The 15573-nt window shown below is 32.4% G+C and overlaps 1 long non-coding RNA gene across 1 annotated transcript in view; it reads left to right on the top strand.

Moving 5' to 3' along the window:
• Positions 1 to 15573, top strand: part of LOC134477302 (uncharacterized) — a 95720-nt gene that overhangs the window by 62617 nt on the left and 17530 nt on the right. Inside the window, exon 4 of the long non-coding RNA XR_010049271.1 lies at positions 10919 to 11050. This is a non-coding gene — a long non-coding RNA (uncharacterized LOC134477302). The remainder of the gene's footprint in view (positions 1 to 10918; positions 11051 to 15573) is intronic.

Raw genomic sequence — 15573 nt, 5'->3', positions numbered from 1 at the left:
ATCATGCCAAGGAGGAAAATGAGACTTCTGAATTCCAAGGCTAGACAGAAGTGTTATCCACAGAACATGAGAAACCACCTGGACACAGTTTTTATGTGAACAAAAGGTTGGTTTTATTTTGGGTGCATACAACTGAGATTGTCAATTATTTCATCAGCTGACTAGAGAAGTTAAATTTTTATGGGGTTTGGGGATGTAGTTATAATCTAAAGGAATCTGGGGAGAATTTTAAAGGTCGGAGTTCCCAGGATGGTCAATGCAGCTGTGTAGATAGTACTGGACTTTCCAATGTGGAGGACATTGTTATGTCCTGTCCTAAATTTTCTTCATGGCCTTTTACTGAGTGCAGCATGGCCCTTTAATGGTTTCCTGTTGTTTGTGGAGTGTGACATGTTTACTGAGAGGGCCTTTCTCAGGTTAGGCTTGACATTGCACTGTTTTTGTTGTTACATACAAACTGGGGCAGGAAAGTGACTACTCTTTCTCATAACTACTAAGTGCATAACAAGTGGGGTGGTGTGGGCAGTGTAACCGACTTCCTGGCATGAAAAAGATTGTATGTCTTATGCTAAATTTTCTTTATGGCCTTCTGTTCAGTTTGCTGAGAAGAGCATGGCCCTTTACTCGTTTCCTGTTATTGATGGAGGGTGGCAAGTTTGCTGAGAAGGTCTCTTTCCGGTCTGATATGAGAAGAAAAATCTGGAAGCTTTACGTTGGATATTGTTTTACCTGTCCCTAGAAAACATTGCTTTTTCCTAAGATTATACAATGGGATGGAAGATGTGAAATGAAAAGACTGAGTGGATTAAATGCAAGATACATCTAAAGAGATTGAGCAAGCAAAAAAATGCAAAGATTCAGTTTAGACAGCAGATGTAAATCTTGAAGAAGTTTCTTAAGCAGCTAATAGGGACTTTCTGGGATGTCTGTAGCCTTGAGAGCTGACCCAAAGATGGTTATTAAAAGTGAGGGTCTTACAAAAGCCATTTGAAGAAACTATTCCACATAATAGGAAGCAATAAGGATGAAAGTACATCACAAAAGCCAAGAGGGAAAAAAGTTGTAAAGAACATGAAGTGAGAAAGCTGAGTAAGATCTCGTTTTTTCAATATCCCCAAAGTGTGAGTCCCTGCAGTAGTTTGATGAGGTAGAATTTCGTTTATTCTTATGTTTTTTATGATTTGGAAAATTAGGCAACAATAATAACTTGGTTCATGTCACACAGTTCATGATAGTAAGAACTTGGATTTGAACTTGGAACATTGGCTCAAGATTCCACCTGTTTTCTTCTATCTTACTTTCTGTAATGGCCATTAGTAAAGTATGTTTCTGTAAAGAAATAAGTTGTTTGTGTCATTTGTTTCCTCTTCATTCACCACACTAAAATAAGCCTAAATGGGGGGATGACAGGCACATTTTAAATTTTTGAGATATTTCCATCTCAGTTATTTATCTTATTCTGAAGTCTGTTTTCCTAAGGTTTCAGTTTTTGTAGCCATTTTTTTTTAAAAAAAAGAATTAAATATTTTGTCCTTTCACTTCCATATTGCAGTGAAATTTCAACAGCTGCATATCTGAAACTCTTAGGCAACAGGAAAAAGATTGCCAAAAGAATAACCTACGAAGAACAAAAAAGATTAAATTTTCCATACTACTTAGACTGTTGAATGAGAGAAAGTGGTATTAAACACGGTTAATGGCCTCCTAAAACAAGAAGGGTTAGCTGAGCACCACATATGTTTGCTTGTTTGAAGAAATTTGAAAGGGAAAATGTATGTCTGAGACATTATATCTGTGTTTAAGAAGAGAGCAAGACAAAATAAGAAAAGCCCCAGAAAGTTAGAAGTCTTTACTTGCCTCTTTTCCCACAATAAGTGCAGTGTAAAGCTCTTTAAAGTTTAGATGAACACTGGGCATGGTTGCACATGAACATAACCACAACTTTCACAAGGATGGGGCAAGACTGACATGAGTCCAAGGCCAGCCTGAGCTACATAGCAAACACAGGACCAGCATGAATTACAGAGTGAGACCCTGTCACAAAATAAGGGCAAAAACAAAAAACACAAAAATAAATTTACATGACTCGAAACTTTTAAGAAGTATTAAGGTTTTACCAATGTTCTAGTAACTCTCAAGAGATCAATACTGTCAATGATCACAGAAGGTGTATTAAGGATCAATAAACTCTAAAATTTAAAATAGACTGTTTTGGAATTCTTTTAGTCTTAAAGTTACAACTATAAATAAGAAAAATTTAATTGAATATTAATGTTAGTCACATGAATAAACAATGATATGAAAAGAATGAAAGGCCCAGGAATAAATTATGATATTTTGCCTTCTGGTTTTGCAGCACTTACTTTGTGAATATTCTATTCTAAGATTATTACATTTAGACTTAAAAAGTTTAACTTTGTTCTTTTTTCCATGTATATTTCCCATTAACTGTGAATCTATTAAATATCAAATGTTGTAGAGACAGTGAAAAGATCCATTTGGGTGAATTTGATTGTTGAGGTAAATATAGTATGTAAGAATTAATCTGAAACTAATTTCAAAATTCAGGTTTCCTCAGCCTACACTTACTCTCTAGTTCAAAAGTTTTTAACTTTGAGCATACTTCAGATTGTCTGAGGAACGTTTAAAAATACCGTTTTCTGAATCCCACCCCAAGCAATTAAATCAGAATCTGTGTAGGTGGAGAATTAGTGTTTCTCAGAATCTTTCCAGTGATTCCAGTGAACATCCCAGGGCTGAGAACTACTTCTCTGGGAGATTAGAATTTCAGGGCAGAAGAGAAACTTTAATAAAAGCTACTTCATTCATTTCTTTTTTACCACAAAAATATGTATATTATGATCCTGCAATAAAGTGTGGTAAGTAGGTCTAGGTACACAGAAAAATAACGCAGATCCCTAATTCTCCAGAAGCTGACAGTCTAGTATGAGCAAGAACAGATACGTGAAATGTGATCTTAAAAGGTATAAATTTAGAAATTAAACCATACAACGATGTCTGGCTACATAATAGAAGTTATTGGAAATGAAAAAAATAATTGAAAATTCTTACAAAAAGTCACTGGAAAACTTTGAAAGAAGAAAATAGATATTAAGAAAAAAATTACATGATTATTTTGATATTTTAGGTCAACGTTACATGAGAAACTAATGCCAAAATAAGAATTCATAGAAGGAGGAAGTGAGGAGTATTGTGGTTAAATTCAGAGGTCTACGGATTTAAGCCCTGTGGTCAGGAATCAGAGTTCCTTCCATCTGATATCAACCTGGTTTTTGGATTACGATCTGGATTAGTCTGGCTTTTCATTACTACAATGAAGGGTGTGACACAGGTAAACTTTAAACAAACGCAGTTTACTTAGTTTATAGTTTAGGGCTCTCAAAGTTCCAAAAGCAAAAACACGACAGATGCTCTGGTATTGAGCCTATTTCTCCCTCAGGGAACATGGTTAAGGATGGGAACAAGTGAGGGAGGAAGAAACCATATTGTTAAACAGGGAAGCCAAAGAAGCTGCATAATGCCAAGCTCACACTTCTATAACAACCTTTTATCAAGAACTTACCTGAGTTCCACTAGAAATACCTCAGTCTATCCCAAGAGCATAGCACCACTGACATGACCTCCCATTAAACCCCTATCATCTTTTTAACACTTCCAATATGGAGAACAAGTCTTTAACAAACAAATGTTTGAGGAGATAGGCATAAATCATACCCAAACCAGAACATATTCCTCTAATATCCAAGGCCTGGGAAAAGATGTGGAGAGAAGAGAAATACGTGTTTGGATGTTTTGCGTTTAGAGTGTTGGTGGTATATAAGGTTTGATATCTAGTAGGCAGCCTGGTGTGGAGTAATGTTTTAGGAAAAGACTTGTAGAGACAAAAGTGAAAGAGAAAAGTAGTATATTTGAGGGAAGATTAAAAAATGAAAGGAAAGAAAGCTGATCTTTAGGAAGGTTTGTGCATATTGGGACAAAAAGGAAAGATGAAGTTAGAAAGATTGTCTGAGTTCAGAGAGGTCAAGGAAGCCAAGAAAACTGCATTTAAATTGGAAGTGATCAATAATGTCAAAAATAAAGGAAGATTTAGAATTAATCCTAAGAAAAGGTGGCAAGTTTGATAATGAAAGCTGCTCTTAACAGGAAAATCTGGTGGTAAGAAGCCAAAGTGAAAGTGGTTGGAGCAGTGACTATCAAGGAGTGAAAATAAACTGTTTTTTAGAGAAGCATAACATTTAAAAGGAAAAAAAAAGACTAGAAATTGATAGATCAGTCAGGCGATGAAATATTTTTTCATTGTAGGTATAAAATGAATTGGTTTTTTAAGAGGAGCTTGTAGAAGGGGTTTTTCTCTTTTTTTAATATAAAAACGATAGTTTTTATATTATATATTATATTATAATATAAAGACGTCTTTATATTATAATATAAAGACGATAGTTAGCTGACTAAAAATCATTTGAGAACCATGATCTCATCATGTCTTTTTCTTTGAGTGTCTAAGTTGAAATCAACCAATATAACTTAATTAATATTAAACTTCAGTAGAAATGAAATTTACAGCAAAATACAATAATAAGGTTGATGCAGTAATTTATTCTAGTAGTTATTTGAATATTGTTAATAAGTAATGAAAACAAAATATTACATATAGTTCTAATATAAAAATTTATAACATATAAAAAGATCGCAAAACTTTTAAATATATACTAGGTGTATATTAACCATCATTCTGATTTAACCTATGTTAGTTTAAGATATTAACCTATGTAAAATTAAGATATTAAAATAATAGAAACACTGGATAAAATGAAAAGTAACAATAAGCTAAGACAATTCAAAGCAAAATAATAGTATTTGGCATTATAAATTTGTGATGTAATGAAAAAGGTTTGTTTAATCTACTCTGTTGTAATTTTTCTAATTACTTAAAAAAGTTCTTTTCACATGCTTAATGCTGAGGGAAATGATGCAGAGAGATTTGTAAACTACCTTTATGTATATTCTTATGATTCCTTCATCACCAAATAATTCTATATCTTGTTTGATAATTATGTGATGATTTATTCCCTTTTTTTCTTTTCAAGAACAGCAGTAATTTCGGTTAAATTAGACTTTCAGCCACTGTCCAAATTTTATTTAAGTACTTGCAGTTTGCATTCATTATCTTTGATTTCCTTTAGTGTACTTTCTGAAGACACCTCTGCAGAGTTATCGCTTTCTTTTAATACTGTCATATTCATATGACACCAAGTAGGATTATTCTCATTATTCAATTTTCAGTACTACAATGTTTGCTTATTATGTTAGGCAGTGACCTCTCTAGACTGTAGAATCTCTTTTGTTTTGTCCTTTGTGTATATCTTGTATAATCTAACAATTGTTTCAATCTTATGCCGTAAAAAATTCCTAATATAAAATAAAACTATGTTATACAAACAAAATTACCACTTACATTGTTCTTGAAATTGGTACTACAGTTGAATGCAGGAATACTAAAAACCTGTATTGAAATCAGTAAGGTGCATTATTAATAATGCTATACAACTTATTTCTTAAAATAATGAATGAAATTCTTATTAGGTAGATTTATATGCATTAGACCTATATGTATGGTAGTCCAAATTTGCATAAGTCTCTGAGATATTTTATAGTTTAATTAATATGACCCCATAGTAAAGCAATAAAATTGTTGGGGATATAATTGTTTATTAGCATAAGGAATTGTCTTACCATTTAGTTAGTTTGTTTTTTGCATTAAACTGAAATGCCAGAAGGTCAGAGGATAGCATATTACTATTGTTTAAATTGTGTTGTTACTCTTTGCATTTTTTCTTAGATATAAAAAATCAGTTAACATACTGCATTGTGTTTTGTTTGGAAAGCTAATTTGTTACATGACTTTGTCTTTGTAATGTTTGAATTTCATGTGATGGTAAACAATGTACATGTAAAAATAATATTCTAGAAAGGTTCCAGTTTCATTTTAATATCATGTCTTTGATGGTAAAAAAAATTACATTTTTGCATTTTGATTTTTAGTGTTTTACATTTACTTGTTTCTATCTTGATTTATTCCCTGATATTTCTCCACCCATTTATGTACTAACACACACATGCACATAGATTGTCTGAGTGTATGCTTTCATTTAAATAGTTTATGTTTCCTACAATAACTGAGCTCATCTACATCCGTTTCCTAATCTTATTTACTCTTTAGTAATATGTTATAAATCATGCCTGTGTTGTAAATCTCTGACTCCATGGCACAAAGTCTTTAGAATATCTTTAAATTTTAATATTTGTTAATTTATTAAATATGTGCTTTTTCTTGGTAATCCTTAAACTACTATGCTTAATATTTTTATTTAACTATTACATACAATTAAGTTATTGAGCATGGGGAGGTTCCTGATCAACCTTTATCAATCTGATCTTTAATTGCCTTTTTAAAAAGTAGGAAATAGAACAGAAATAAAGGTATTCATATTGCCATACCTTACATTTTTATGTGGAAACATTATAAAATTTAAAATGTATATATTTATTCTAATAAAGTTGAGTATATATTCTTACTTTTCCAAGTAATGCTTATATATTTTTATGTACAGCAACTTCAATAGCAGTGAAAAACAGTAAATTCATTTTGATGAACCTGTTACAAATTTTCAGAATTCACCTATTGTATCTGATCATTACTGGTAACTTGGAAGTGTATGACTGGTATTGTAGTCATTGTTTTTTTTTTTTTTCAATAAGGAAACTGATGTTCACAGAATAAGTATTTAATCATAAAGAGTTGATTTTATTACTTGATTGGTTAGAAAAATAGCACAAACAGTTTAGAAGTCTAATCCAGTTACTCTCAAACTATTTATGGTGGAAATTAATTCTTCACCATCCCCCAATATGTTGTAAGCCATTATTTTTTAATATTATAATATACTTTAATTACTAGAAAAAACAAAAATAGGTTAAGCAAAACACAAGTTCGAGTCTGTTGATAATAAATTTAGCAGCTCTCAATATTTATTATTACAAATAGCTAAAAGGGCCCCCAAAATTGTTATCCTTAATGTGCTTACTGTTTTGAACAGGTAAAAAGTAGCACATAAGTCAGGCCCAGTCTCAGACCACATTTGGTGTATTGGCTTGTCAGTCATGCTACATCTCTTCCAAGAAAATTATCCTCGCCCACAATGTTGGTCACGTAGGCTGTCATGTTTACTCACACATGATCTGTGCCTCCCACCATTTGGATCCAAAGGATAGTCTGGCCAGCAGTTTGGCTTTTGTAGCTAGGCTGGTGCCTTAGTTATTTTTGACTCGGTGCTGAGACAAAATACCTGAAGCCTAAAGTTGGGAAAGGAAAGGTTTATTTTTTACTGTTTTTTGGAGGTGTTAGTCCTATTTAGTTGGCTCCAAGGCAGGCTGGCATGGCTGAGCTGCAGTTCACTGCAGCTGCAAACAGCAAGAAGAAAACCCACAAAAGAGCAAGACACACCTTTTCCTGCCATTACATTACATCGTGGCTCCACCCCTACGATGGTGTAGCACTCACACCATCAATCCAAGCTCTAGACAATGAACTATCACAAATGCACAGTGCAAACTCATTAGGCCTGGGGGCCACAGACATAAATCATGACAGCTGGAAAACATAGCTGGGCCCATTGATATTTTTGTCTCTGAATTTAGCTCTAATATGTAAAGAAAGGATTTTCAAGGACATTCTGTATTTTTTTATTTGCTTAAAACAAGTTCCCAGAAACTGAGTAATTCGTGAAATCTGGGTTAGGTCAGGGCGGAAAGAGGAATATGTGCAATAGAGCTGAGTCATATTAGTATTTCGACACTGAACATTAAAGAACTGCTGATGTTGGAGTACAAAAAGTTGTCCTAACAGTATAATTACTCTTAATTCTAAAAGCCCTTAACCCCCATAATTAGACAGCATTTTCTCAACAGCCCTACATTATAGATACCAGCTGTCATGTAATCAACATATATATCCTAGTTGGCATAAAATAAGCTGCTAAATTATTAAAACATACACAGTTTAACCAAAACTTACTCACTGAGTTTTCATGTTATATAAAATATATTTATTTTAGAGCCAATAGATGCCCTTGTGATAGGTAAGCTATTGGCATCCAAATCTCCGAAATGAAGTGTTGAAGCCACATTGCAGACTGTGTTGTTCAAGTGAAACTACCTGTTTGCTGCTAAAAATCTGTTTCCTATCAACCCATCTAGCTAGTTTTTTGTTTCCAATTTCCCAGAGATTGATTACAAAATTTCCATAATTATAGTTTGATTTTGCTTGAGTGAATTTCTTAAACTTTATGCCAAATTACTACAGTGATAGATGAGCTTCTGTAATATACCAGCCATTTGTATATTCTCCGATTTCCAGTGCTCCTTAGAAAAAAAGAAACCCACTGTTTAATGGAGCAGACATGTACTTTTAGTTGTAGGATTCAGTCATGTAATATGTGATAGTGTTTTCTGGAGTGACTCCAGAAACCAAAGGTGCAGGTAAGAGATTGTGTGCGCCGTGATTTTCAAAACATGTTTTATTGCTTTGATGCTTTTAAAAATTCATTTAATTGTGTGTGTTCAGATTGCTTTTTGCTCCTCAGTTATATTAAATAGCAGATTTTTTGACTAGAAGATTATTATTCTAAAAGAAAATTCAAACCTAGTTTCCAGTTTTTACTTTTAAAAAAATTCTAAACTCTAAATTATTGCTAAATGAAATGGTTTGTGTCAGGTGTTAGCAATATGGGGCCTTAGATTAAAACAAGCTCCATGTAATCTTATTGAGCCAGTAGGTCATAGAAACAAGAGAAAATGTGTTTGAATCACAGGAGAGAAGGGATGTTGGATGGATCTGTGAAATACTTGCTGTTGTAGTATCAACTGATTGATAGCAGTGATTCTCCGAAGGGTTCCAACATTATGCTTTTTAAAAGCTGGAGATTAGTGCAACCATGGTGAACAGCACAGTGACACTCTGGCAAAGGAAAAGGGTCAGGGCTGGCAAATGTGGCAGGTGTCAAAATAAAAGGTTAGGCTCTGTGCCTGGGGACCCATCTGTCAGATAAAAAGTATGATAAGGCAATTAATGTATTTATTTATGTTGCTCATGACAAACCATGTATTCCATAAAAAGAATGATCACTTTAAACCTCTTCAACTGTTCTCTAGACGTTAGAAGTAGTATAAAAATAAAATGCTCAAGATAAAAAGCAAGGTCTAATAATAAAATGTGTAATTTATTTAGTCCAGTAAAATCAACTCTAGGAAATTATAGTCTTTCATATTGAAGAACTAAAATTATTAAGTATAGCATCTTAAAAATTAGGTTATATTATGAACATACAGAATTGGTGTTTGTCACAAGACAATTTTTGCAGCATTTCTCTTAAATTAAGTGTTGTTTATCAAGCTAGATTTCATAATTTTATAATGAAATGAAGCCCAGAAAACATGTAACAGAAATTTTGATATGCAAGTGATGTTTTCTTCATTTCTTTAAATGTTTTGTTCGCAACCTTGTCATTATTAGAGCTTTCGTTTGCACTTAGTGACTAATCTCAACTTCTCTTTAATTTATTTATTATTTATGTGACTTTCTCACTACTTCTGTTTCACAATCTGTTTAAATTAGAGTATGTTTAAATTTGATGTTCATCAGTGATACTTTTTTACGTACAAAATAAATTACCATAAGTTTCTGAAATGTCATGTTACTTTACAGGTCAATAAAAACCTAACCCAGAGTTATGAGACAAATGGGATTTGCTGCAGTCCAAAATTTTATGCAAAAATGAGTCTTTCCTGCACTTTCCCCTGAACAAAGATTAAAAAAAATTTCAGTTACTATGTTTTAATAACTGAAGTATGCATTTTATAGTAGCATAATTTAGCAAAATTTGAAGAGAAATAACAAGTGCATTGCAAATGTAATATCCCTTATAAAAGGAAAAGTCAAGTTCTTTAATTATAAGGGGGAAAAGCCAGTTATTACTGTATTATTGCCAAATTGCATTTTTTGTCTACTGGGTGATGGAATTTAATAAGTAAAGCCATTGGAATACTAAACAGAATCATTTGGCTTAACAAAGAACTAAAGTGTTATATTCGATAGATTTATTTTCTTTCTTTAAGGCAACATGTATGCCATCATCACCATTCTTCACCTATTAGAAAATATTGCTTAAATTTTGAGTCAGTTATTTTTCTTTCCAAGATTCTCTTTTCACCCAAAACATAGTCTTAACCTGTATTGTTGTCTTTTCATGATAAAACAGTAAGTGTAGGGTAGGAGTTGAGGATTGGAAAGTAAAAGATACAAAACATGAATGTTGTTGTATGTTCTCTTCAGTGGTCTAGTTCATGATTTACAAATTATATTTGGGGTTTAATTATAACTAACCACTACTGAAAATTGAATTCACTCCTGGCTCCATTTCCTGACCCAGAGTTCCATATTGTTCCTATTGCTGATTTAATTTCATTTGAGCCTCAATCTTCCAATTAGTTCTGTTTCCTCTCTATTTTGATTTGTCTGGATGTACTTGAAACTGAATCAGAAAAAATAAACTCCTCATTTACCTTTCTGTATGGTACTTCAGAACCTAGCATATGCTACAGAATAAAGTTAATAATTTCAATGGGAAATCAAGACAACACTCATGCTTCCATGGATTCATAAAAAGTGACACATCTAACAAAAGGTAAGAGTATTCCTATTTGCAGTAGTGAGACTTATATATTATAAACTAACCATTTCACACTATATTTTATATCTTTAGATGCAGAGAAAATACACAATGGGATTTCTTGTATAAAAAGAAGAATCAACATAATATCTGCTTTTATTTTTCTGCAGAAGTACATGTGAAGAATTTTGGGTGTCTACTCATTTCAGTTCAGACTTTAGAAGAAGTTACGAAAATTCTGATGACCTTCAAAACTCTTCATTTGCTCTATAGTTTAAATATGTTTTGTTCTATCATCACAGGTATGCTTTTTGGTTTCCCTTTAGCCAAACAGCTAGGCATTCATACTAAAGTTTAATATCTTTCCTTTATTGTTTAAGCTTGACACATGTAAGATTATTTGGGAAAATAATCTCTCACTTGTCATTCTTCCAATTCATAAGTGATGAACATTATTATTAACACCTTAATTTAACAAAAGATGAAAATTCTTAGTGTACATTATGTTATGTAAAGAAAATACTAAACCACAATTTTATATTTTTTTCTTGTGAAAAAATTGCTATTACTTTGAAAATTTCTATCACTTCCAGAATGTGCTCCATTAACCATCAAATGGTAGTCTTTATTAGGATCAAATAATTTAAATACCCTCCATTCTCATAGCATCATCATTCTGTCATGTCTTTCACATTTGCTTCTTCTGTAGTGTATGGATTTAGTGAGAGTGTTTGTTTGTTTGTTTTTAATGAATCAGCCACTCATACAATGCAAGGTATGTACTAAACTAGCCCATTTCCCAGATTAAGAAAATCTGGTTAAGAGAAAGTAAATGGCTCTCAAAATATAAGCTACATTATTTTATCAACTAGATTTCATTCCTAGTTGAAGAATTAGGGTGAATTTATGAATATTATTCTGCAACATTAGAAAGATAAATATATGGTCAAAAAAAAGAGAAAGGAGGAGGAGAAAAAGAAGAAAGAAACAACAATCTGAAATAGCAAGAGAGCTTTTGGAAGCTAAGCATAAAGATTTTAGGAAGAAATATAGCAATGGAATTTGATAAAAGCAACATTAAGAAGAATTAAAAAGCTTAAGATAAGGATGAAAAGTAAAAAATAATGTAAATGTAATAAAAGAAGCATAAAAGTTTTCCTGAGTTTCTAATGTGATAGTTTCCGTAATTCTACTGAATATTTCCTATGTTAATTTAAAAAATAGAATAAGGAAGCATAAAGTTTCTGAAATTAAAGATGATAGTGACATTTATTATTTTATGATTTGTCACTTGAATAGTGTATTGGGCCAGGAAAGCATTACGGTGTGGTAGTTCAGAGAATGGACTTTATGGACAACTAGGAGCTCCAGTTCTGTTTTTCCTAATTCCTACTGTCACTGTGACTTTGGCAAGAGACTGTCAGAGCCATCTCCTCCGGCTCACAGAGCTGATTTTATGAATCTTTCTCCAATATGGTGTTCATTGATAACACCATGGTAGATGGAAATAAACTAAGATGAGAATATTTATACCACCAAAATTGAATTATCCTAGGTAGGAGATTTCAGAGTTTTATTTCTCATGTGCCATTTTACTGACATAATACTGAGCATTAGTTGTTTTAAACTGAAACAACAACAAAAACATATGATAGCTTCACACAAGACTCTTTTCATAGATGATCTATTTCACATGATTCTTGGTATATGATAAACATCAAAAATGGTAGTATGCAATAATTCAATTCAGCCAGTTATACAAAACATCAAAGGATTTTTCATTTTTAGCACACTACAAAACATGTCAATTAATTCATGAAAATTTGTGAGGAGTAAGACTTGTAAATTATCTTTTCTCTTATTTATTAGAATTTATAAAAAAATAAAGTTACAAATATTTATATAAGTAAATTTCTTCTATATGATTGCATCATGAATTTTTTTTGTGTGTTTTAAAGTGACATATTTTTTTTTCCAATAGCAAATCTTTGGGTTTTAATCTATTTCCCAAACTTAGATTAAATCCATGACTTCATTCTTCAAAATTTGGTAAGTTTTTGTGAAGTCTGATGCTTGCTCTATACAGTACCCAGCTGTTCAGCAAACTCTAATAGAATATTCTGAGCCAGAGGTCATTGTGTCTCTCATCATGACAGACAGTGTGTATAACCTGGAACTTAAAGGTGGGCACTGCAGGAAGTAAGGAATTTAAGCAAATATTGAACTGTCTATTAATCAACCCAGTTAGTTGTTTAGGAAAAAACTCTTTCATCTCGTTTGTCTTCAGTATGGATCACTTATTCTTAAATACTTGTTTTAGTTCTAGTCGTGGAATTTAATTCCTTATAGTATGTATAAATTATATATACATATTTTCCTTAATGCTTTACAAAGTGTGAAAATCATTTTATTGTCAGAAATATTTTTAAAATCCCTTTAAATAATTATATAGCATTGAAAGAAATTGCTAGTGGTTAAATTGAATTGTAAAGCCATTTACTAATTCAAAGACTGTGTAATAGATTGTTTACAAAGAAAAAATAATTTCTCCTATATCTATATACCCCTATCTTTTTAATATGACTTTATTGTTTCTCTTATCAAAATTTATATCTCGCTTTAATCTGGGCTTTGCTAGATTTGACCAATGTAACATCAGCAAACCTAATGAAAGCCGAGGTTTGATAAGCACATGCATATTAGGGAAGCTGTCTTTGCTGCCCTGAGACCACCATTAGAAGGAGTTTAAATCAGTACAGGGAAAAGGAGAGAAGACATTTGATACAAAAAAGTTATAGCAGCCAAGATCCATTGGATCAGACACCACATAAATGAGTGAGGCCATTCTAGAGCATTCCAACCTGAGATGATCTGCCCACTAAATAAGATTATGAATTTATCACCCACAGACTCAAAAGAAAACATTTTTTTTAAAGCTATTATTTTAAAGCAAATTCACCATCTGTAGCCCATGGGCCAAATCCAGACTGTTAGAGATTTTTAAATTTTATTTAGGGCACATCCACCCTTATGTATTTATGTATTGTCTAAGACTATTTAACACTACTGTAACAGAGTTGAATAGTTGCAGCAGAGATACCATAGCTTGCAAAATCTAAAATATTTGCTATCTTCTCTTTATAGAAAAAGTTTGCTGACACACCTCAAGACTTTAAAAGATGAGTCATTTGCAAAGCACCAATAAATAACTTATTCAGACTTATTTTACAAAAGGAAATATATGTCATTTCTTACTAAACTAGCAAATTTCTATGCTTTTAAAAAAACATGCATTTGTTTTCAGAGTTAATAATCTCTTCCATACAAAAAGCATCATTTTTCAATGTATGTTTCTAAAGAACAGTTATGGAAACCACTAATCATACAACAATGTCTATTCTTCCCTTTTTTACATTAATATAATTCAAATTGCGCATGTGGCATTTTCTCAAAGACCATGCTTCTGATCCCCAATATTAGTTATGTGTTACCACAAAACTATGTTTTCACTTATGAAATATGAATAGAAGTGACATATGCATTTTTTTTGGACTTTCTCAGTGTTAATCTTTTCTTTCCCTCTAACAGGAAGCTATAATAACCTGATTTACCATTCCAATTAGCAAATGTTCTAGGGAAAGGAACGAGAAATAAAAGTTACTTGAACAATGAAATAATACCTTGTCACTTAAAAAACCATGTGGAATGCCAGTACGGTGACCCAAAACTATAATCCTAGCACTTGAAGCAGGAGGATCCCAAAATCAGCCTGGGAAACTTAACAAAACTGTGAGGGGTTTTTGTTGTTGTTTGTTTGTTTAAAAGGGTTGAGGATGAAGCTCAGCGCAAATGCCTAGTTTTAATCCTTAACACCAAAAACTAAGCAAAACAAAACAAAAACCAAAAAAGCATGTCCAGTGGAGACTCCCTTCAACTTGAGTGCTGATATTTGGCTATTAAAATGAGAAAGAGATAAACTTGAATCTTTCTTTAGAGACTGAATTACCATAGGGTGCTATCTTTACTCTAGGCTATTGTTATCCCAATGAATGCAACAGTTTTATGCAGCATCATTTGGCACTAAAAAGATATAGTTGGTAAAACATTGCATGTTGGGTCAAAACTCTAAAGTACTTTGATAAACTTTGCTCCAATTTTCTGAGTTGGCCAGAGGCTAGTCACTTACAGTGACCGTGATTTTCTTTTCCTAGATAAAAATATACAACTGTAGATAGGCGAAGCAGGAATTTTGAACAATGACCTTTCTGCTTCCCACTTCTCCCAAGTAAGAGAGCTGCAATAACTGGTGATTGCCCTAGGCATGTGTCACTTTAGTCCCCAAAAATGCTTATATACCAACATAATGCCTTAGGTAATGTAATAGGGAAATAATCAAGGGCAGACTTTGGCATTGGACAGCTAAGACAGTTGTGCCCCAAAAGACATATACTTCATTTTGAGGCAATTAGAAGAAAATTGGGGGAGATTCCGAATATACACTCAATACAGAGAGTAGGTGTCTGTTAAGCATGTAAATGTAAGTAGCATTCTCATGTCCTCAGAGATTCTGTTTCACTGGAACTAGGATAGGTCTCTAGTATCTCATAGGTAACACTACCTTAAGTAATTCTAAGATAGTAACTATTCTTTATGAAACCACAGCCCCAACAGAAATTTAAATCTGCTATTATTAAGACTAAGATCTAGGAAACATAGGAATCTAGGTATGGCAAAAAAATCCCCAATCAAAAGACTTAACTTTCAAATGTCAAGCTTCTAAATTTTAAATTATTCTTTTGTGAACACCTTTATTGAAAAACAAGAA

Source organism: Cavia porcellus, unplaced genomic scaffold (genome assembly GCF_034190915.1).
Source record: "Cavia porcellus strain 051 isolate PalLab524CR breed Dunkin Hartley unplaced genomic scaffold, mCavPor4.1 scaffold_1, whole genome shotgun sequence".
Lineage (NCBI taxonomy): Eukaryota > Metazoa > Chordata > Mammalia > Rodentia > Caviidae > Cavia > Cavia porcellus.
The sequence above is the reverse complement of the archived record's forward strand: the minus strand, read 5'-3'. Positions and strand labels throughout refer to the sequence as shown.